The sequence below is a fragment of the Periplaneta americana genome, chromosome 13 (assembly GCF_040183065.1).
Source record: "Periplaneta americana isolate PAMFEO1 chromosome 13, P.americana_PAMFEO1_priV1, whole genome shotgun sequence".
NCBI classification, from domain to species: Eukaryota; Metazoa; Arthropoda; class Insecta; order Blattodea; family Blattidae; genus Periplaneta; species Periplaneta americana.
In genome coordinates this window covers 37,936,476-37,959,687 of record NC_091129.1, presented here as the reverse complement: position 1 = coordinate 37,959,687, position 23,212 = coordinate 37,936,476, and the positions used below count along the sequence as shown (strand labels likewise).

General features: G+C 35.5%; 1 protein-coding gene across 4 annotated transcripts in view; it reads left to right on the top strand.

Moving 5' to 3' along the window:
* Nucleotides 1-23,212, top strand: part of LOC138711806 (alpha-tocopherol transfer protein-like) — a 126,394-nt gene that overhangs the window by 52,564 nt on the left and 50,618 nt on the right. For 2 of the 4 annotated variants that reach the window (XM_069843054.1, XM_069843051.1), the window contains exon 1: nt 1,662-1,759. The exons of 1 other annotated variant lie outside the window; for it this stretch is intronic. The gene's annotated coding sequence lies outside the window, so the exon portion shown is untranslated. Of the gene's footprint in view, nt 1-1,661; nt 1,760-2,681; nt 2,781-23,212 lie in introns of those variants that run through there. One more of the 4 variants, XM_069843052.1, reaches the window with a different exon arrangement.

Sequence of the window (23,212 nt, the reverse complement as noted above, 5' to 3'; positions counted from 1 at the left end):
AATATGAGTAAATGCTGGGTAACTTTCGGTGCTGGACCCCGGACCAGCATTATCACCCGCATCACATTCAGACTCTAAATAACTTTAGATGTCGATCAAGCGTCGTAAAATAACCTACTAAAATAAAAAAAAGAGAAGAAATTCAAGCTATAAATGATGTTGAACTTCACAGTGCTGTTCATTCATTCACCAGAAGATGTCAGTTGTGTTTGGCGGCAAATGGGAGCCATTTTCAGCAATGACTGTGAGCATGGTAAGTCCAAATTAGTGAACATTTATTGTTAGTAGTGGTATAATTTGGCTGGATGATCGTTCACCTCTCCTTCGGCATGTGGCCGTGAGCCCAGCAGCCGGCTGGTCGGTCTTGGCTCTTCGTGGGCTGTAGCGCCACGAATTATTACTGTTATATATTAGAGAAAAGCCGGAGAAATGGTTACGCGCTCGGCGGAAAATGCGCAGAATGCGGCCGGCCGGTCGGCTGCTCTTTTCTGGGACCTTTGATAATAATAGCTCTGTACTATAATTATTATATCGAATCAAACTGTAAAAATAGTGGAATAATCTGTGATGTAATGCTGGAAAAAAATGGCATAGAATTGCTGATAGTCATTACTACCAGAGGTGGGTGTGACAGTTTTTTACCGTCACAGCTCCGAACTGTGACAGCTCCGGAAAAATCGCTATGATACATAATAGCGATTTTGTCTCAGTGTGATTTTTGTGTTCGATTGCGAATGTTATAATGCCCTGGCATTCATATTCATTTATTAAAGATGAAGACAGAATTACATGCCTCATTCCAAGGGTCATATCGTCAGTCGTAATGTAGAAGTTTCTTTTTTTTCTTCAGAAGTCCAAGCTGTAGGCTTTTTTTCCTCCCTTCTGTATTGTGACGAATCCTATCACTGTATGTTTAATGGCTTAAGAAATTGAACTGAATTGAATTAGAAAGAAGCAGCAGAACAACATAATATCTGTACCTGAGAGCTAGAGTGGCCCAAGTCCATTTTTTAATGATATTTTTACACATTTGAAATGCTCTTATTGTAATGCATAAGTGCCACAATGAACAAGTCCCTAATAATAGTAACAAACGAAATAAACAAGATTATGATTCTCTTGTGACATTGTCTATATATAAATTAAATAGTGTGGGTGATAAAGAGTATAGATTGCACTTTTTCAAACACTGTTAATAAAATAAGGAATTCATATTTCAAAGATTGGCTCTGTCTTCAGAAAAGGTAGAGAAAGCACTTTTTTCATTACTGTTAATAAATAATTCATGACGTTTGAAACATTATCTCCATCTTCAGAAGAAGTACAGGCAAGTCTTTCTCTACTGCTGTAAGTGAATAAGCAATTCACAAAGTTCTTTAGAAGCGTAGCGTGTAAATTTGATATTTAACTGAAAAAAAACATATTAATTCCATAATTACAAAAAGTTGAATAAATAACTAAAAAAATAGTTTTTAATTATAGGGAGAAAATATCTAGATCATAACCTAGGTTACAGAGATGTGATAAAGAAACTTCATTCGATCAACAGCGTATGAGGTAACACTTAGGTATCAGACTTAGACTAAATATGCTGTCATAAGTCACGTGGACAGGGAATAAGATCATAGTGTTGGTAATCTAGTGGTTAGACGAGTTGCACTTTTATAGTGGTTTTATAGGCTGAGTTTGATAACGAAGCAAATCAGTACGTTCTGTGAAGTGCTACGGTCAAGGAGAAGCTCGGAGTCCGTTCTTGTTGGTGAGTGAATAAAGGAGTAGTGCACTACTTTTATTTTTATGTGTATGCAAACATTGTTCTTGAAAGTAGTATAAGGTGGATCCGTGGGAGGATATTGCTGCTGAGATGCAATGAAATACATTAGTTACAGAAAAATTAACGCTTCCTCAAATTAGAATTTAATAATAATAATAATAATAATAATAATAATAATAATAATAATAGTAATAATAATAAAAATAATAATTTATTTATTTAATCAAGCACAGCTAAGGCCACTAGGCCTTCTCTTTCGCCCAGCCAGACTCTAATTATAATTAAATACAATTGGTTACATAGTTATTACATTAATATCTAGACCATAAACAATATAAAAGTAAATAATGAAAGTTGGATAAGTAATGTTAGTGTGACAATAATAAACATTATTAAGAAATAGTGATAATAATAGTGAAAATAATAATAATAATAATAATAATAACAGTAGTAACAATAATAATAATAATAATGTTATAGGCTAAATTAAATTTTTATTCTGTGATATAGCCTATATAAACATTAAATATTGAGAAACCTGAAACAGCTATTATTGTTAACAAGAATTGTTGAAAAGATATTTCGTTAGTCTATTCTTAAATTGGTTTGATGTCTCACAGTCCCTGACATTACTCGGTAGGGAATTGCAAAGCCGAGGAACAGCCACAGTGAAAGAAGATGAATATGAGGATGTTCTGTGGGAAGAAGATGAATATGTGGATGTTCGGTGGGAGGGAATGGATAATGTTGAGGAGTGTTGTGATCGTGTGTGTAGGTTATGATGGGTGGATAAATTTTGAAAACGGGACGCAAGATAGACAGGAGTGGAGAAATGCTATATGTGAAAGAGAAGGGAAAGACAGTGGATTTTTCTACAATCTTCTAGACTGAGCCAGGATAACATTTCGAGGGATGGTGTTACGTGATCAGCCCGGCGAATATTGCAGACGAAACGGACGCACATATTATGAACACGTTGTAGTCTCTGCGCCGAAGTAACGCTTAGGTCAGTAAGCAGAATATCACAGTAATCGAATTGGGGCATCACGAGTGTTTGCACTAATATTGTTTTTTTTTTTTTTTTTTTTTTTTTACAGAAAAGGGTAGAAAATTCTTCAATCGGCTAAACGAGTGGATTAATGAGAATACTTTTTTGCAGGTTTCTGTAACTTGAATGTTCCAATTTAAACTTTTATCCATATAAATACCTAGATTCTTTACAGATTCACTGAACGGAATTTCGGTGCCGTATATTTTAATCGGGGACAAATTTGGTAAGGTAATAGTGCTTAAGAAACGTGAATGGCCCACAATGATTGACTGTGATTTTTCTGGATTTAGTTTAAGTCGGAATTTCCGTGTCCATGTCCAGATTGAGTCAAGATCGCCATTAATTTTAGTTATTGCATCATTTATTTCGCCAGGGTGGAATTTTACGTATATTTGAAGATCTTCTGCACAGAGATGGTGTCGGCAGTACTTTAGAGATTCTAATATGTCGTTGATATAAATTGTAAATAGTAAAGGGCCAAAAACTGATCCCTGTGGGATCCCTGACCTCACGGCCTGCCAAAAGGAAGAACGATTTCCAGCTATCACACTTTTTTGGCGGCCATTAAGGTACGAGGCAAACTACAGGACAACGTGCTCTTCTAGGTGTAGTCTTCTAAGTTTACATATTAATAATTCAAAAAAAAGGTAAAGGTAAAGGTATCCCCGTAACATGCCATGGAGGCACTTGGGGGGCATAGAGGTAGAGCCCCATGCTTTCCATGACCTCGGCACTAGAATGAGGTGGTGTGGTCGGCACCACGCTCTGACCGCCTTTTACCCCCGGGAAAGACCCGGTACTCAATTTTATAGGAAGCTGAGTGAACCTCGGGGCCGTTCTGAAAGTTTGGCAACGAGAAAAAATCCTGTCACCACCTGGGATCGAACCCCGGACCTTCCAGTCCGTAGCCAGCTGCTCTACCAACTAAGCTACCCGGCCGCCCATTAATAATTCAATGTCTACAGAATTGAAGGCTTTGCTGAAGTCAAGTAAAGTCATTATTGTATTTAAGTACAATCATTAATAAAATTAATATATAAATTCAAATTCTGCCTCAATTTACATTATTATAACGAATACTGATCAAAGAAAACAAATAAAAAGGAATAATATTTGTAACAAAAGCCGCTACAAGGGCTCAGTACTGAGGGTATAACCAAGAGACATTGCGTTTAAATCCCGCTGTACCCTAAATTTATAATTTGTGATGGGTAAGCCTGCGGTGCAGGCTATACAGGGATTTTATCGAGATACTCCAATTCCCCTGTGACATTCAAATAATTCTCTATCGTCATTCATGACTAGTGTAATGCCATGTGCAGCCACCGCCTGTAGTGCACTCTGAATAGTTTCTGACGAACTAAGGGGCCTACGCTTCACGACACTAGTGACATCTATGGGTGTATTCCTAGAGTCATGGCCAATAAAATTTAAGGGTCCTGTAACTATACAAAAATAATACACACTCTTTTTGTAACAAAATGTTAATTCTGAAAAAGAACAAAACCGCGGATAAAAAATATGAAGAAAAAACAATGTAAATATCCTGTTAAAAAGTAATATCTAAACCTAGTAGTGCCACTACAGATTTGACAAGAATAGGATGAACCACGAAAGGTACCTTAAATATTTTAGTCGGTTATTTTAAACCATTCTATCAACTACTAGATTAGGTTATTTAGCTTCGATGAAATTGGTGATAGTGAGATGGTATTTTGGAGATATGAGTTCAACGATTCTTTATAAATTACATGACATTCGCCTTACGGCTAGTGTAAAGAGTAGTTGGAATAATAGTACTGTAGGTGCCAAATCTGGGGAATCTTGTAGGACCATTTTCAAAAAACTACAAATAATGCCCCTGGCTTGTCAGTATATATTTCCATTAATAATCTTCCTCTTATGTAATCGTGAAAACTTTGTCACTAATTCAACAGTTCATAGCATAAATACACGTCAAAAATGACTTTCATACCCCATCGGCACGTCCATTATGCTATCAAAAAGGAGTGCGGTATATGACAGCAAAAATTTTTAATAGCCTCCCTATCGATATAAAAAATGGAACTCAAATCATAAGATTATTTAGGGCCAAATTAAAGAAGTACCTAATTTCTCACGCCTTCTATTCTGTAAGTGAATTCATGGCATTCAATAACGCTTCATGAAATTGATACTAAAACTTTGTGTTGTACTAGTAGACTATATTGTAAATCTCTTCTGTAAATATTTCATCTAGACTGTGACTATAAATTAAGACTTTATAATATTATTAAGTTTTTTGACTTGTTCCATACTCTAGCTGTGAAGCAATGTATGAATAGCATAGAATGTTAATAAATACAATGCAATACAATAGTATCTTACCAGACTATATTGGAAACTGTAAGAAGAGAAGATTCTGTAGTCGAGACAGGTTTCGAAAAATTAATGCACAATATGAGATGACGATATTCATTACAATGCTGACAATAGTGATATTGTAAAAGTAGAGATTGTGAGATAGTAATAATCAGGGGGCGAAAATTGTTGCCCGATGGTAGAGAGGCAGGTGGTTTCAGGTTAACTGTACTCTAGAGTCCTTCCGTTGTTCCCTATTTACTTGCTTTGTTTTGCAGTCGACGAGTAACATTTTCAATTGGTTATTTTACGACGCGTTATCAACTGCGACGAATAACTTACATCATAGGCTAGAGATCATAGTATTCTGTTTTACTTTCGGAGAAATCGTGATAAAAATATTATATTTCGCGTTTTGTCTCTAATGGGTTTAAAGATAATCGCAATATAAAGATAAAGATAAAGATAGCCTATTGTGTCACATGAAGGGCAAAGGCCTCTTTAATAAGGGAAAGCTCTATTTGCCTAACGTGATGAGCTAGTTCACGTTAGACGTGATATTTAAATCTAAGAACTTGAATTCCTTTAACAATGGTTCTCTCACTGCCTTTCACAACTTCCTGTCTATGCACAAATGTCTCTCGAGTAGTTTCCACTTTCTTCTGTCTCTTGCCTCTCTGGACAACTGTTGACCTACCTGTTTTCTGAAGAAGTCTGCCCATCTGCGCCGAGGTCTGCCCTGAAGTCTCCTTCCTATGCGGGGGTCCCACATGGTAGCTCGGTATGTCCATCTGTCGCCTGGTAGCGTGGCCACGTGTCCACCCCATTTCATTTGGATGTTATGGCTGCATGTGTGATGTCCTGTGTATCTGCTAGTTGGTACAGTGTCGCATTTGGGACTTTCTCCTTCAGTGATACGCCCATAATTTTGCGCATCATTTTCCTTTGACACGTTTGTAATTTGGTCCTGTGTTTCCCTGTTAGCGACCATGTTTGGCCCCCATAAAGTAATACAGGATGAACACAGGTCTGCAGTGCCTGTATTTTAGTTTTTCTGCTTAAGGTTTTGTCAAGCAGAATGAATTTAAGGGCCCAAAATGCCTTCCAGGACAGGGAGATCCTTCTATTTACTTCCTGTTCTGTTCTGTCCTTGAAAGACATTAGTTGTCCCAGATAAGTGTATTCATCTATGTCTTGTGTATGAATCAGGAAATTGATATCAAACACCTAGAATTTTGTATAAATTGGAAAGCGGTTTTTGCGTGAAAACAATAACACTATAGTAGACCTATGCATTTGGAGTCAAAATAATAATAAAAATTTTCATAAATCAATTTATTCAACAGACGCGGAAGGAATCCAGACACATTTCAATACAGTAGTTGTAAATTCACGGTAATTCAACATTATAGGTCGTAATGCCTCAATCACGTCAACTTTGACATTGAAAGAATTGAATGTTTGTTTCATAACTATTTCTTTCAAAGTGAGAAGTGCTAAACAACAATTAATACTTTTTATGTCCTTCAAGTAACTCAATGTTTTAACGCCTTCTGTGAGTGCATTAACATTATAACCTTTATATGTTACAATATTAGCTTTCTTGATTAATTTATTTACATTTAAAAACAATGAATATGTATCATGTAACTCGCGCATTTTTCAATTCTCTGAATCACTAGTTAACTCACATGGTTAAATAATCTTTATATTTCAGTCTTTAAGTCTGAATTGAAATGATTAATTAATTTTCCTACCCACTCCCCTAAATTGTTAGAAATTACTATTATTATTCATTCTACGCTTGATGAGACTATGCGGAAATCTGTGGTCCCTAACTATCCCATTCCACCGCTGACCACGACTCTAGTCACATGCAAGTAAACAAATCCGTACCTATAGTAAAGGAACAACAAACCAATTTAATCGGAAAACAAGTTTCACTTCCTGATAATGATGTTCAAGGTGATATTGGTTATGATGATTGTAAAAAGTGACGGTGCTTACCATAGGTAGAGATGTTATTTGTTAATACTTACTTACTCACTTACTTACTTACAAATGGCTTTTAAGGAACCCGCAGGTTCATTGCCGCCCTCACATAAGCCCGCCATCAGTCCCTATCCTGTGCAAGATTAATTCACTCTCTATCATCATATTCCACCTCCCTCAAATCCATTTTAATATTATCCTCCCATCTACGTCTCGGCCTTCCCAAAGGTCTTTTTCCCTCCGGCCTCTCAACTAACACTCTATATGCATTTCTGAATTCGGCAATACGTGCTACATGCCCTGCCCATCTCAAACGTCTGGATTTAATGTTCCTAATTATGTCCGGTGAAGAATAAAATGCATGCAGCTCTGCGTTGTGTAACTTTTTCCATTCTCCTGTAACTTCATCCCTCTTAGTCTAAAATATTTCCTAAGCACCTTATTCTCAAACACCCTGAATCTCTGTACCTCTCTCAAACTGAGAGTCCAAGTTTCACAACCATACAGAACAACCGGTAATGTAACTGTTTTATAAATTCTAACTTTCATATTTTTTAACAGCAGACTAGATGACAAACTCTTCTCACCCGAATAATAACAGGCATTTCCCATATATATTCTGAGTTTAATTTCCTCCTGAGTGTCATTTATATTTATTTACTCCAAGATATTTGAATTTTTTCACCACTTCGAAGGATAAATCTCCCATTTTTAAGTTTCTATTTCGTACAATATTCTGGTCACAGGACATAATCATATACTTTGTCTTTTCGGGATTTACTTCCAAACCTATCCCTTTACTTGTTTAAAGTAAATTCGTGTTTTCCCTAATCGTTTGTGGATTTTCTCCTAACATATTCACGTCATCCGCATAGACAAGCAGCTGATGTAACCCGTTCAATTACAAACCCTCTCTGTTATCCTGAACTTTCCTAATGGCAAACTCTAGAGCCAAGTTAAAAAGTAAAGGTGATAGTGCATCTCCTTGCTTTAGCCCGTAGTGAATTGGAAAATCATCAGATATAATCTGATCTATACCGACTCTGCTGTAAGCTTCATTGAGACACATTTTAATTAATCGAACTAGTTTCTTGAGAAAACCAAATTCAATAAGAATGTTATATATAACGTCTCTGCATAACGGAGTCATGTGATTTTTTGAAATCTATTAATAACTGATGTACTGTTATTTCTTAATTTTTTTTAATTTAAAAAATGGCTAGAAATTTTAGCAAATGTTATTTCAAACTTGAAATAACCTAAAAATTCCAGTTTCAGAATACTTACTCAGAGCACATACAATTACAGACTGTACAATTTTCAGAGGTCTAAGTAACTATAAAAAATCCAGAGAAAACGTTCCTTTTATATGTTTATTTACTTACTTATGGCTTTTAAGGACCTCGAAGGTTCATTGGCGCCCTCACATAAGTCCGCCATCGGTCCCTATCCTGTGCAAGATTAATCCACTCTCTATCATCATATCCCACCTCCCTCAAATCCATTTAAATATTATCCTCCCATCTACGTCTCGGCCTACCCAACGGTCTTTTTCCCTCCGGCCTCCCAACTAACACTTTATATGCATGTACGTAAATATTAATTTCTTGGTCCTACAGTGTAAGTCTATTACGGTAACAATTAATATCAGAGGAGTAATAACCGCTCCGGCGCCGGGGATCGAACCCCGTTACCGTAACAAACGTATTCTGTAGGACCGAAAATTAAATTTTATGTAGATTCTTCGAGCAATAACGCATATTACTATGGAATCACTGCCACCAAGTCTCTCAGCTGAGTGCGCTTCTTGTGTAATGATAGTTGACTTAATATAAAAATGTCAGCATATTGTACATGTCGAAATTGGAGTCAGGCCACAAAGGGAAAAACACCGGAGGAGAGGGATTCGATCCGGTGCTGTGGATTGAACTTCGGCGTGGCTCAATGTTTAGAGGGATTGGTATGTAGAATGAAGGACCCGGGTTCGATCCCCGGCGCCGGAGCGAATTTTTCTCCTCTAAAATAATTAATATTAATATTAAATCTATATGAATTTCTGGACATTAATATTAATTCTATATGCTTTTTTTCATTCGCCCATAAGTGCTACATGCCTTCCCCATCTCAAATGTCTCTAAATATGGTACGTGAAGAATACAATGCATGCAGTTATGCGATGTGTAACTTTGTTCATTTTCCTATGTCCTCATACCCTCTTAGCCCCACATATTTTCCTGAGAAAATTATTCTCAAACACCCTTTACTTCTGTTCCTCTCTCAAAGTGAGAGCCCATATTTCTCAGCCATACAGAAGGAAGGGTAATATAATTGTTTAATGAATTCCTACTTCAGATTTATTGAGAGCAGACTGGATGATAAAAGCCTCTCAAGCGAATAATAACACGCATTTCCCATATTTATTCTGCATTTAATTCTGTCCTGAGTATCATTTATATTTGTTCCTTCAATATATTTGAATTTTTTCATCTCTTCATAGGATAAACTTCCAATTTTTATATTTCCATTTCGTACAAAATTCTGGTCACGGCACATAATCATATACTTTGTCTTTTCGGAATTTACTTCCAAAGATATCTTTTTACTTGCTTCAATTAAAATTACCGTGTTTTCGTAATCGTTTGTGGAGTTTCTCCTAACATAATCACGTCATCTGGATAAACAAGCAGCTGATGTAACCCGTTCAATTCTAAGCCCTTTCTGTTATCCTGTACTTTCCTAATGACATATTCTAGAGCAAAGTTAAAAAGTAAATGTGATAGTGCATCTCCTTGCTTTATTCCGTAATTAATTGGAAAAGCATCTGACATATCTACGGACTCTGTTGTACGTTTCACTGAGAAACATTTTAATTAATCGAACTAGTTTCTTGGGAATACCAAATTCAATAAGACTTCTCTCTTAACCGAGTCATGTGCCGTTTTGAAATCTATGAATAACTGATGTACTGTACCCTTATATTCCCATTTTGTTCTCCAATATCTGTCGAATACAAAAAATCTTATCAATAGTCGATCTATTACGCCTAAAACCATACTGATGATCCCCAATAATTTCACCTACATATGGAATTATTCGTCTGAAAAGAATATTGGACAACATTTTGTACGACGTCAACAAAGTGATATTATCATTTGCGCTATTATTTTCAACGCCAAATAAGGATTAAATTAAAAGGTGTAAAAACTTACAAATTATATCAATTTTCGTCCAAATATTCAACTGATCTTGTGGCCGCCCAGATGTTGGTAATAGCGGGTGTTACTTCCCTGTGACTGTATGACTGTTACCATTCGCCGATTCAACCCTTCGATCAGATTCTGAATGTCAGTCTGGTCGATTCTATTCCATTCTTTACTTAGAACATTTCGGAGCTGCTGTAAGATACTGTGAGGAGTTAGGCGACTTCTAACTTGCTTCCCTAGCATTTTCCACACATGTTCAATAGGGTTTATATCAGGACTTCTTGCTGGCCATGCCATCCTATTCAATCCAACGTCGTGAAGGAACTCATCCACGATTCTTGTAGCATGAGGGCGAGCATTGTCATTCATTAACAGGAACGTTTCACCAATAAGTGGGGCATATGGTACCATATGTTAAATTAGACCTTCTTCGATGTATCTTGGAGCAGTCAAAGCACCTCCATTAATGAAAACAAGTTCTATGTGAGCTTCATACGAAATGCCACCCCATACCATTACTGATCCACCTTGGAAACTGACACGTGAACTGAAAGAACATGAAGAAAAACGTTCTCCTTCTCTTCTCCACACACTTTCACGTCCATCTGTAAACTAAATCTCGATTCATCTGTGAAGAGCACTCGTCGCCACTCCCCCAGATTCCAATTAGCATGATTGTGAGCAAAACGTAATCGTTCAACATGATGTTGCTGGAGCAATTTTGGGGCTTTAGCTGGTCTTCTGGAATCAGCTCACATTCATCCAGACGTCCTCTTACAGTTCTCTCACTCACGTTAACTTGTCTTATTTTCTGGAAGGCTCTTCTGGTGTCAATAGCCGTGGAATGGCGATTTCTTAATGTGTTTAGGACAATAAAATGGTTGTCACGAGCAGAAGTTACTCGTTTTCTCCCTGAACAGGGTCTCCTGGAATAACCTCCTGTCTCTCTAAAGCGATGGTACACTCGTTGTACGGTCGATCGAGGAATCCCAAGAACTGCAGCCACATAACACTGACTATTCCCACCTTCTAACAATGCAACCACTTTTGCTGAATCGGTAGGACTTAGTGAAATTTGTATACAATGAAGTACTCCAATACTGCCTCAAAGCTTACCAGTCTGTAAACATCTTCAGCTTAGCTCGAAATGAGTCCGAGAAATTTAGACACAATATTGCAAAAGAGAACGAATCTCCTTTTCAGATCATTGTTGGCTATTACGTATTCAGTATTACAGTTTTACGTATGTCAGAATAAATGAATAACTAATTGAACCTCAGCACACCTACAATTATTTAAAAAATCCTACAATTTTAAAAAATTTTCAAGAAAATGTAGTTGGCCCGGATTTTTGCAGGTGAGTGTATATCAAAGAAGAAAAGTACGGTATCAGAATAAGCTAACACATTCTTAGAAAAATATTATGCAAATAAATTCACTGATAATGTTTATTTATCGTACTGAGAACTACATTCATTAGGCTTATTTCGATCCTTTGAATCTCCACTTCTCTTGTAATTCTGAAATTGAATCATAATTTGTATCCAATTCAATTTCATCGCTCTCATAGTCACTCATAGGGACGGTTGTTTTCCTTCAACCCTGAAGTTTTCGTTTTACCGGACCATCATTCGTGTAGTACCATTGATGCTGGAACAGCCTGTTTCTTTGTTTACTTAACTATAATGGTAAATGGTGTTTTAGAATATACTGAGATACCGTATTTGCAGAAGTAAATAATCAAATTGTTCACATTTCATTAAAACAAATATTTCAAAATGAAATAAAACTATGGTCCACGGAAAATTGTGGTACATAGTTGAGGACTGACTTCTAGCCTTGAGGTTAAACATTTTTCACGCAGAGTCCTTAACCTCTGCCAGTGTAATTATTACGTGAAAGTAAACACTACATAGCCAGGTTTAATTGTACAAACATTCATATATCTATAACGTACCAGTTCTACAGAGGAAGCTTAATAAAACAGATAATCACAAACTGAATGATTTCGTGTCTTCACACATTGAGTAGAACGATGCACACTGACCTTGTTAAGCATCCATATCATTGCCACGTGTAATGGTAGATAGAAGCATCTATGGGGAACATAATTCCATCACAGTGGCGCCTTAAATGGGAAACACCGAACTCTTGGGGGACTAAGGAGTACATAACGCGTTTTGGACCATAGTTATGGGAAATTATGGTAATTCTGTTGGAATTTGATCTATACCTGTACAGTTGTACTTTTTCAGATTTTCTATCGCATTTTCGACTTCAAAAAGTGTGTGTTCCGGTATAAATGGCTCAGCAGTTTGTATTTGAATTTCGTAGCGATAATTTCTATTTGGCCTATGTAGTTGCCCAAAATAGTTTTTCCATCGGTTCAGGATTGAATGAGAGTCTGCAAGCAAGTCACCATTCTCATCCTTGATCACGTTTACCCTTGCCTGATATCAGTTTTTAAATTCCTTTATGCCCTTATATAAACCTCTAAAGTTTTTATTTTTACTATTTGTTTCTACCTCATTCAGTTTTTCGTTCAAGTAATCTCTCTTTTTATTCCTAAGTGTACGACTTGATTCCCGTCTTCCATTGAAATAATTATCTCTATTCTCTTCAATTGGATACTGTAAGAATTTCAATTTTGGCTGTTTCCTTCTATCTACTACAATGGAACAATCTTCATCAAACCATGGTTTCTTTTTCTTAGTTTCATGATAACCTATGCTCTGCTCAGCTGCAAATTTTATATTATCTCGGTTATTGTCCCACACGCTATTAATATCTAACTCTTCCTCAACTTCGTCTGAAGTTGCTAAAGCAGCAAACCTATTTGAAACTTCAACCTGATAACGTTGCTAGTTTCTTCGTCCTTTAATTTCAGAATATTGAATCTACTAATATTAGCTTGTTGCTCTACTAGCTTGGCTACTGATAGTCTTTCTCTTAATTCTCCAATTACCAAATAATGGTCAGTATTACAGTCTGCCCCCCTGAAAGTTCGAATGTCTAATATACTAGTACGTCTTCGTTTATCTATCAAAATGTGATCTATTTGGTTGTGTGTCATTCCCTCTGGAGAAGTCCAAGTATATTTATGTATATCCGTATGGGGGAATGTTATACTCTTCACAATTAAAATTTTTGATGTGGCAAACTTGACTAACCTAACTCCATTGTCATTACTACTTACGTGTATGCTCTCTTTTACAATTGTTGGCTTAAAAATATCCTCCCGTCCTACTTTAGCGTTGAAATCCCCCAACAAAACTTTCATGTGATATCTAGGGAACTGATCAAAAGTATGTTCCAATTCCTCATAGAAGCTATCCTTTATATCGTCGTCTTTCTCTTCTGTAGGGGCGTGAGCATTTATAACTACGACATCGCACCATCTACCCTTAAGTACTAAATACGATAACCTGTCACTGATAAATTCGACCTTTTTTACTGCTGATTTTATTCTTTTATGTACAAATAATCCTGTTCCTAATTGGTGATTAATGTTTCCTTCCCCATAATACAACAAGTAATCGCCTATTTGAGATATGCCATTCCCATCTAACCTAACCTCTTGTACTCCCACGAAGTCTATTCTATATCTAGCTAGCTCTTTTGCTACTAACGTTACCCCTCCTGTTCTATAAAGACTAGTTACGTTCCATGTACCAAATCTTATTCTTTCGCTGTGGTCGTGCCGGAGAATCAGTCCCATTCCGAAGCTTATTGTTAGGTTTCGTAACAAGCTGTTTTTACGGTGATGGGTTGTTAGCCCTTCGCCCAAACCCCAGGCTGGAGGACCACCCCTTATTGACTGTCCACGACTGCTTATTCAATATATTCGCAGCTACCCTCCATATCTGGAGGCCGTTTCCTCTATCCGCAACCTGAGGGCGTGCCATGCCATGGTGATAGGGACCCACAATACATGGAATAATACTAAACTACTAATTATTATTATAGTAATAATTATAGTAATAATAATTATTTTATTTTATTTACGTTATTTACTAATATTTATTGTGCTGTACAACAGCCTGGGGCCAATAACAGTTCAGCACAAGATAACACCACAAGATTTACAGTGAATAATTAATTTCAAAAAGAGTGAATACAAATAATTGTTACAATTAGAGACATATACAAATCCGACAAGATATTACGAACTCACGTCTGGATATTAGGTGGCGAAACGACAGATGATCTTTGTCGAAATATTGCGAATTTAGATGACAGGAAATTGAAGCCATGTATGCCATCCCGAGAGCGCCTAATATGAGCAAAGAAACTTCTTTAAACAAACCAGGAAATGGCTCAGTTCAAGAATTGTTGAAACTGTATTTTGTTGTTTGCATTGTGGATATAGTATCTGATTAGTGTGATTACTAAGAAAATTCCCGCTGTAGGCCTACATCATAGGGTATCTCCTTTTTGTGGTAAAATATTAATTAAAGTAGAAATGAGAAGAAAAACCGTACAGGTAATAAGCACAGTTCAAACACAAATGATATTTTGTTATTTATCAAAACGTTTTAGAAACAAGGCACTCCAACAATTAATACTTTTTCAAATTCTAATATAAAAAATAAATCCATATATGGAATGCATCACTTATCATCATAAGAAACAGCAAGAATTATTGTCAGAATTACTGCAAACTAGGAGGTGGCTAATGTGACAGAATTTTGGGAAGGGAGGTGTATGTAGGCCTATAATCTTATTTGATAGAATTATAATAGCCAAAATTTAGTAGACAGCACATTTAGAACTCTGTGTTGTAGGCTTACTGAGAACACTACAAAGGAAGAATTTAATAGAACATGGTTAGCTTTCCAACTAGACTACAGAAAGGATCTGTTTTTTGCAATTCATTATATAAAGTTAAGGAAGAGCAGATTATACAGGATAGTATCCATTATAAATGGTCTTTCAGATCATGATGCCCAACCAATAAGCATAAACATACACAACAACCTTGTTGCAACAAAACACCGGTCTAAAGTTTGGTTGTCATTACTGTGAAATTTGTTAGGCCACTTCTAGAAAATATTGCAGAAGCTTTAACTGAAAAGCTTGTTTCTTAGAAGAATGCGGCTTATAATCCACTGAGTCGCAAGATCTTGCAACTATAATTTTTTAATCTGTAATATCAAGTGAAATGTATCATTGCAGCGAGTGAAATTATAAAACTTAGTACTAGTTATGGTAAATAATTACCCAAGTGATCACTTCGAAACATTGCAGTTTAGCCAAGGGTTCTACCCAACGAATGAAGTAGAAAATGACGCCTCTGTCATCATATTACTTAAACTGAACAGGTTATCTTCCCTGCTTTTAAACTCACGCTTTTACCATAATTAACAGAACTGAACATAATAATATTTATTATTTTCTTATTTATAATTTATAAGTGTTATTATTACGCTTTAATCATTTATTTTAATTAATATTGATTATTTCTTCTGTGGACACTAAACTTTGCAGACAACGCATCGTGGTGGAATTGAGAAATTAACCAATTTCTGAATATGTTTACTATTGTAAAGACCGTATCCACAGAAGCGAAGGGAGCATCAAGTCGGCCGCGCCTAAACACATACATTGCCAACGTTTTTCGTTTCACAAAGGTTGCACAAGGAAAAATCCATAATTACGATAGTAGCCTACCTCAAATAAGTACGCAATGTTATATAATGTAACTTTTTATATGGTGTCGAATAGCAACCACGTATGTAAGAGTAAAATAACCAAATTAAGGTTTCAATTAATTCCTATTAACATTTTTTCCCAAAACTTGTGCAAACACATCTAAAGTCGAGGCATCGACACAAATTTCGTAAGAAGAGATTAAATATTCTCTTATAACAGTGATGTCAAAGCAAGCGCATTTTTCTGAACTTGACGTAGTGCGCGGGCAGCAAGCGCTAAGTATGGAAAGAGGAAGGGTTGTGTATATATAATAAGCAACCTGTTGGATTAAAAAAACAGTGGTGCACAAACTTCAAATGGAACGTGAAATTTTATGTCGTTATTTTTATATGGCTTCTTTCTTTAATATTATCTATATTGTCTGTAAAACAAAAGTACTAACACTGATTTCTTAATATTGCACTTGTGTTTTAAATCTTAATAACATAATAGAGAGTTAAGAAGGAATATTCACTTAAATTCCATAGTAGTATAATATTATACTGTATTAAGTGGATGAAACACATCATTCATAAAGAAAGTGATATTTCAAAGAAAGAGATTGAGTATGACATGATAAGTTGGAATTTATATTGATGGTATCTTTAGCCTTACAAAAGTAACCAATAAACTAATCAAAACAATATTACAGTACAAAGCAAAGTTATCTAGGTACTGTATCTGTTTTAAGTGTAACTAATATTACATAACAAAACTCACATTATGCTTTTAAGGTGAAACTTGTGAGCAACTTCTTATTATCAGAATATTAAATTATATCAGCTATAGAGCTGACATTTTTACAACACATGGGCACGTATCTTTTGCTTATGATGTAACAGTAGTTGCTGTGTTAATTCATTTCCTTACAAACAATTTCCATGCGAATATTTTCAAAATTTTCAATACACAACCTTCAGTAATACGTATATACGGTATATTAGATTTACGAAAACATTCTGTAAGGCTACTGAATAAATAGGTCTATACCAGAAAATTTCACTCTTCTATACGAAAAGTTGAGAAAATATTTCTTTTGAATAAAAAAAATCAAACTTGTGAAAAATGAGCATTAAAATTTACATTCTTATAATGCACTTATACTTCTCAGGCAAATCTAAAAATTAACATGAAAACAGTTTTAATAAGTTCTCTTCCCTTTATGTATTGAATCAGTGCTGGCCATCCCTGAATATAGCTCGACCAAGCGGCATATACCACCTCCTTCGTCTGTCTCTTTCCTTTCCGCTGTAAAACGCTCAGGGTCTCCTGCGCTTGCTCCTGTGGGCATCAATTGACATGCCTGTCTTATAACAATAGTGTGTTCGTTATGAAGATATTAAAATATTTCTTCGCTCTCCTGTAAAATTCAATTTTTTTTTATACGAGAATACGATGTTGCTGTTAAACACCATCGACTTGATTTTAAGCTTAAACAAAAATTACATCCTCTTATATCAAATATACTGCTTTCCTTTTTCTTTTATTAGCTGTAATATTTTTAGAACTGAAACAGTTCCTAACAAACTTACAGTAGTAGTATAATTTATTTTGCTCTGCTCTTAAAGAAAAAACTGAATAGTATTTTATAAACGGCTCTGATAACAGTCGTGTCTGCAGCATGATGACTGGTGTAGTTTACTTGTGATTTCTTTACTCAGAAGTCGCCCTTTCAACTTCATATATAAATAATATATTCCAGCTTGTTTTCAGAGTTAGAGTGGAAATTTTAGCCTAACAGGCAGATATATTATGAATCACTTGAGATCACTAATTTTGTAATTACTTATAACACGTTTAAAGTTGTCACCGTTTTCAATTCGACCAAGTACTCGCAGTTTTTGTTACGTCATTTCCCATAACTATGGTCCTGGAACACAAATATGGTCCACGATACAACCATTCAAAAAACATTGTAGAAGAAACAAAGACCGTTCGTAGATAGCTGCAGTGACTTGACTTCAAACTACAGTACAGCAAAAATATGGATAAACGAGGTACTGCTTTATGGAATGAAAAATTCGAATGGTTGTATGTGGACCATAGTTGTGTTCCAGGACCTTAGTTATTGTAAATGACGGTACGCATTTAAAGACGTCCGCTTAATAGACATCTTACCCTTTGCAACGTGCTCGGTGCCAGTGCCTGAACTGAGCAGCCATCATCACTGTTTACTAAGCCACGGTACGCTTACAACCAATCACAGAATAGCAGTAGAGTTGTACTTGTTTTTTTATACGACAAGTTTTGTAACTTAATATATATGCCCACTATCGTGTTTTAAATTGCGTTGTATTTTTCTGTAAATTTTTGACATTAATTCAAATTGTCCATTTAAATGAATGGATATTTTGTTTTTATTGTTTTTATTAGAAATGATCTCAGAAGCTAATCGTTGATTGAAGTAACACACGATAAAAAATTATCGTATCTTCAATATATTATACAAAACCTGTTCGACCGATTTCGTAATATAACACAGTCTGCAAGACAAGTCACTGACAGCTGGAAACCACGGAGTGATGGACGCCTGCAAACCTGTGAGTTGAGCCGGAATTAGTTGTAGCACATGACGTCATATAGGGCCTTCACTGACAGTCCAACACACAAAGACCGCTGCTTTCTCTTCTTAATGAGTGAAACGTATTTCCACAATATAGTGATCGGTTATTTCGAAGGCCATGTGTTAATTCTGCACACTTCAACACCAAATTACCTTTCGTCTCGTTTCTCTTATCTACACACTAACCACGATGTAAATACCAGATCACTTATCTGTGGCACGCTAAGTATACCTTTTCATAGAACATCTTGTTATTCATCATCTATTACAGTATCCACCTCGCGACAATGGAATTCCTTGTCACAAAGTATTAGGAGCTGCAAGACAATAAACACTTTCAAATACAGCTTACAAGGTAACCTTCTTAGTATTTCACTCCAATTATACTGACTTAAACTATCACTGACTACATTGTTACTTCTTCCTTTAGACATGCATCCTGATAGTGCTGTATTTTCAAAATTGTCTCATAATAATCTCTTTCTATTATGTAACATTATTTGAAATATATTAATATTCTTTGTATTTTAGCTTAATTCTGCTACACAGTTTGTATTACATTGTTTAATTAATAGTTCATTGGATTTTGCTCTTTAATTCGTAAATAATCTCTTGTATACATGCAACTCTTATCTAAATCAAATTGTTGAATTCTTTGTAAGTTCGTACATAAGTATGTATACTACTGGCTGGCTGAGTGGAAGAGAAGGCCTTACGGCCTTAACTCTGCCAGCTAAAATAAATTATTATTACTATCATTATTATTAATTAGATCTTCCATAGAACTAATTCAGGCTTATTTCTCACGTTATTATTTAAATCTGACTTGTTAAAATAATTTGCATTTGATTTACATTTGGATGTTATGGAACTGAAAGGAAATTGTGATAAGTGGCATTCGCTCTAAAAATAAACCTGCAGCAGTAACTATGTACATTATACTGTAACTAATTTATTTCAACTGAGCATAATTTAACCAGAGTCGCATTTTTCAGCAAGATATCTTAGTAGTAGGTAGATGTTGTATCAATGCGCTTTATGATTTATTAAGAAGAGAGCTTTTTTGATAGTCTTTATAATGAAAGATTGTAATTCTGAAGTGAGGCAATTTCACAGATAATAATTATTGCAATGTATTATTGCAAACAGTATTTGTATAAAAATTCATTCTTCAGAGCTAACAGCTGTACCTTTAGTTTTGATGGGACTGTGTTGACTGAGGCACGAAACTCCACTGAGGAGTAGGAGTGGGTTCAGACTGCTTTCATTTCCTCAAACTGTGTAGGTTAATTGCAAATCATTTTTATTTGATCACAAGTAATAATTAAGTTAACTTACCACAAATAATAATGATACAGTAGGTGTGTGTAAAGGATGAATCCTAAGGAATGTTATAAATTTCATTGGATTAATCTTTGGAATATTTCAAACAAAAACGTTTAATAAGCTTCTGATTGTTTCTTCCTCATTTTTGGGACCAAAATTATTTTTTCTTATCACGTGTTTTGTGTAAGCTATTGTTTTCTTTCCAATATGCTCAATCACTTTATGTGAACGAATGATTTAAGTAATTTTAGTTTTGTCTTTCAAATGTACAGACATTTTATCTGAATAAAGCTTTTCGTTCTGAAAAGGAATTTTAAATTTTTTGCAGAAATCGTTTTTCCCGCAATATTGTGCAGATTAAGAAAGTAAAAAGAAAATAAGAGAGACAAGGATAAAGGGATGGATGGATGGATGGATGGATGGATGGACGGATGGACGGATGGATGGATGGATGGATGGATGGATGGGAGATTGAATGAATAATCGAGGGAATGGATAACGGAACGAACGGATGATCGAATTAATCAATGAAAGAACAAATCAAGGAATTAATGAAAGATTGGAATATTATCATGCATCTTTATGAATTAAAATTTTACATCAGATAATTGAAGACCTCCCTCGAATAATGGTGTAACATCAAATTTTGCTTAAATGGGATTATAGTGGAAACAGTACGCAACATCGCTGTGTTATGTGATGCTGCGATCTGCAGGTCATACTCGTAATATTAAATGAACTAGAGACAGTTGAAAGTAGCGGTCCGTGGAATACAGATGTAACATCGGTCAAGATGGCAGCCAACTACTCTGTTGTGGTAACGCCAGTGTATAAAAAACTATAAATAAAGGACGTAAACGCAAGATTAACATTGACGATGTCAAAAGGAAATCATTAAAGGAGCATGGGAAGGAGTATAGAACAAGAAATGGTATAGTGAAACGTGCAAAACAACCTCCAAATTGTGTAAGTGGAATAAAGATGTAACATCATTACAAAGTATTTATTTATGTTTAATAAACGCATTGTATACAAAAGTTTCCGATGTCATTGCTAACATACAGACAAATGCATAATGTAGTCATTATTATTACAATACAACAAATTAGTTCTATAGGTTAGACGTAATGTTGGTGATATTGAAATGTTAATGCATTTCATTGTATAAATTTAGGTGAAAATGAAATAAATTTGTCTTAATTTATACATATATTGAAAAGTTTAAGTTTGTATGGTATATTTGATATTTCAGGAAACTGTTTGCAAATGTAAATATGCAGGATGCAAAATTCTCGACCATGACACAAAACTACGCTTGTTTACGGATTATTATAAGACACACGATGAGCAGTCATCATTTCTTGTTCACCAGTGCATTGAATTGTACGACATTGGAAGGCGTTACAGAGAAGAAAATCTCTCACGTAGGCAATGTAGTTTCAAGTATTTTCTGTTCATTCGAAGTAAGAGAGTACAAGTGTGTTTAAAGACTTCTTCAGGTCTATGCTATCGGTTCGAAACGCATACAAATATTGCAAGCCAAAATGAAAAACAATGAACCATTAACGGATCAAAGAGGCAAGCATATGAATCGCCCTCATCGTACCACACATGAAACTATAGACTTGATTGTTCAACATATTCAGTCATTTCCTACTCAGGAAAGTCACTATAGCAGAAAAAAAAACTATATGCAGTTACCTTCCACCAGGTTTAAATGTATCGAAAATGCATTCAATGTTTGAGGAAAAGTATCCAGACACCCATGTATCACTTCACCAGTATAGAGATGTGTTTAGATCTAGATTCAATTTAAAATTTGGGCTACCACGATCAGACACATGTCAAAAATGTGACAGGTATTTTGTACAACTTGCCAATGCCACAACTGCTGAAGAGACGAGAAGGATTGAATTTGAAACAAACTTACACCATAGGAAAGCAGAACAAGCCTACGCTGTGTTGAGGGAGGGCATAGAAATAGCTAGGCAAAATAATAGTGTCGTAGTCTTATGCGCAGACATGCAGCAGGTTTTGTTTTCACCTATGTTAACACACTCCAATGTATTTTATCAGAGACAGTTCTCAACTTACAACTACTGTGTTAGTAATGCTGGCTCTGGTCAAGTAACTTTGCATTTATGGCATGAGGGAGTTGCAAATCGAGGAGCCTCTGAAGTTGCTTTTTGTTTATTTTCCTATATCATGCAAAATTTCAAACCATTATCTGCTAGGGAAACAAGAAGTCTTATTGTGTGGTCGGATAGATGTGTGTCACAGAATAACAATCACAAAATGCTGTCACTTTTGAGGCATTTTGTTTTGTGGGGATATTTTTCTACCGTAGAGCAAAAATTTCTGTGCAGTGGACACAGTTCTCTGCCCTGCGACAGACATTTCGCACTAATAGAAAAACAAAAGAGGAGTGCAAAAGTTTATGTACCATTCCAATGGGTTGAAGTGGTAGTGGCCGCAAGACCAACAAATCCATTCCAGGTTACTTACATGCAATCAGAGGACTTCAAAAATTTTGATATATTGGACAAGAATGTCACTCATCCCAAAGAATTTAAAATAACAGAAGCAATGTGGCTTAAATGTTCACAAGACGATCCCTTTTCTGTTTATGTGCGAAAATCTCATGGGACTCTACAGTCATGGGTTGTGTATCCATTTCACAAGAAACAGCGTGGGAGAAATATTATACCTGTCACCATTCCACCAGCTTCACTGGAACATTTGTATCAAGGTCCCTTAGCCATCAAAAAAGAGAAGAAACGAGATCTTACACACATGTGTGAGTTTATTACTGATATTGAGCACCGTAAGTTCTAAATGGATTTACCTGTTTTCAACTAGAGTATAAGGAGTAGTGTCATATCGTGTGCTGTACTGTGATAATCTTTTTCTTACATTTTACTTTTTTTTCTACTTTGCAATGATTTTGAGCATGTGATGCCTATGTTCTATGAACATTACATTGTTCTGCCCTAAAAAAATGAAGAATCTTTTCTTTTTGTTCATAACTTTTCTGTTACATTTTCTTTTTCCTCCTTTGTAGAGCATGTGTCTGAACATTAGATTGAACTGCCATTAGAAATAAAGAATTTTTCATTTTCGTTTATAACTTTTCTCTTACATTTTAGTTTTTTTCTACTTTGCAGTGATTTTGAGCATGTGATACCTATTTTCTATGAACATGAGATTGTTCTACCCTTAAAAATAAAGAATCTTTTCTTTTAGTTCATAACTTTTCTCTTGCATTTTTTTCC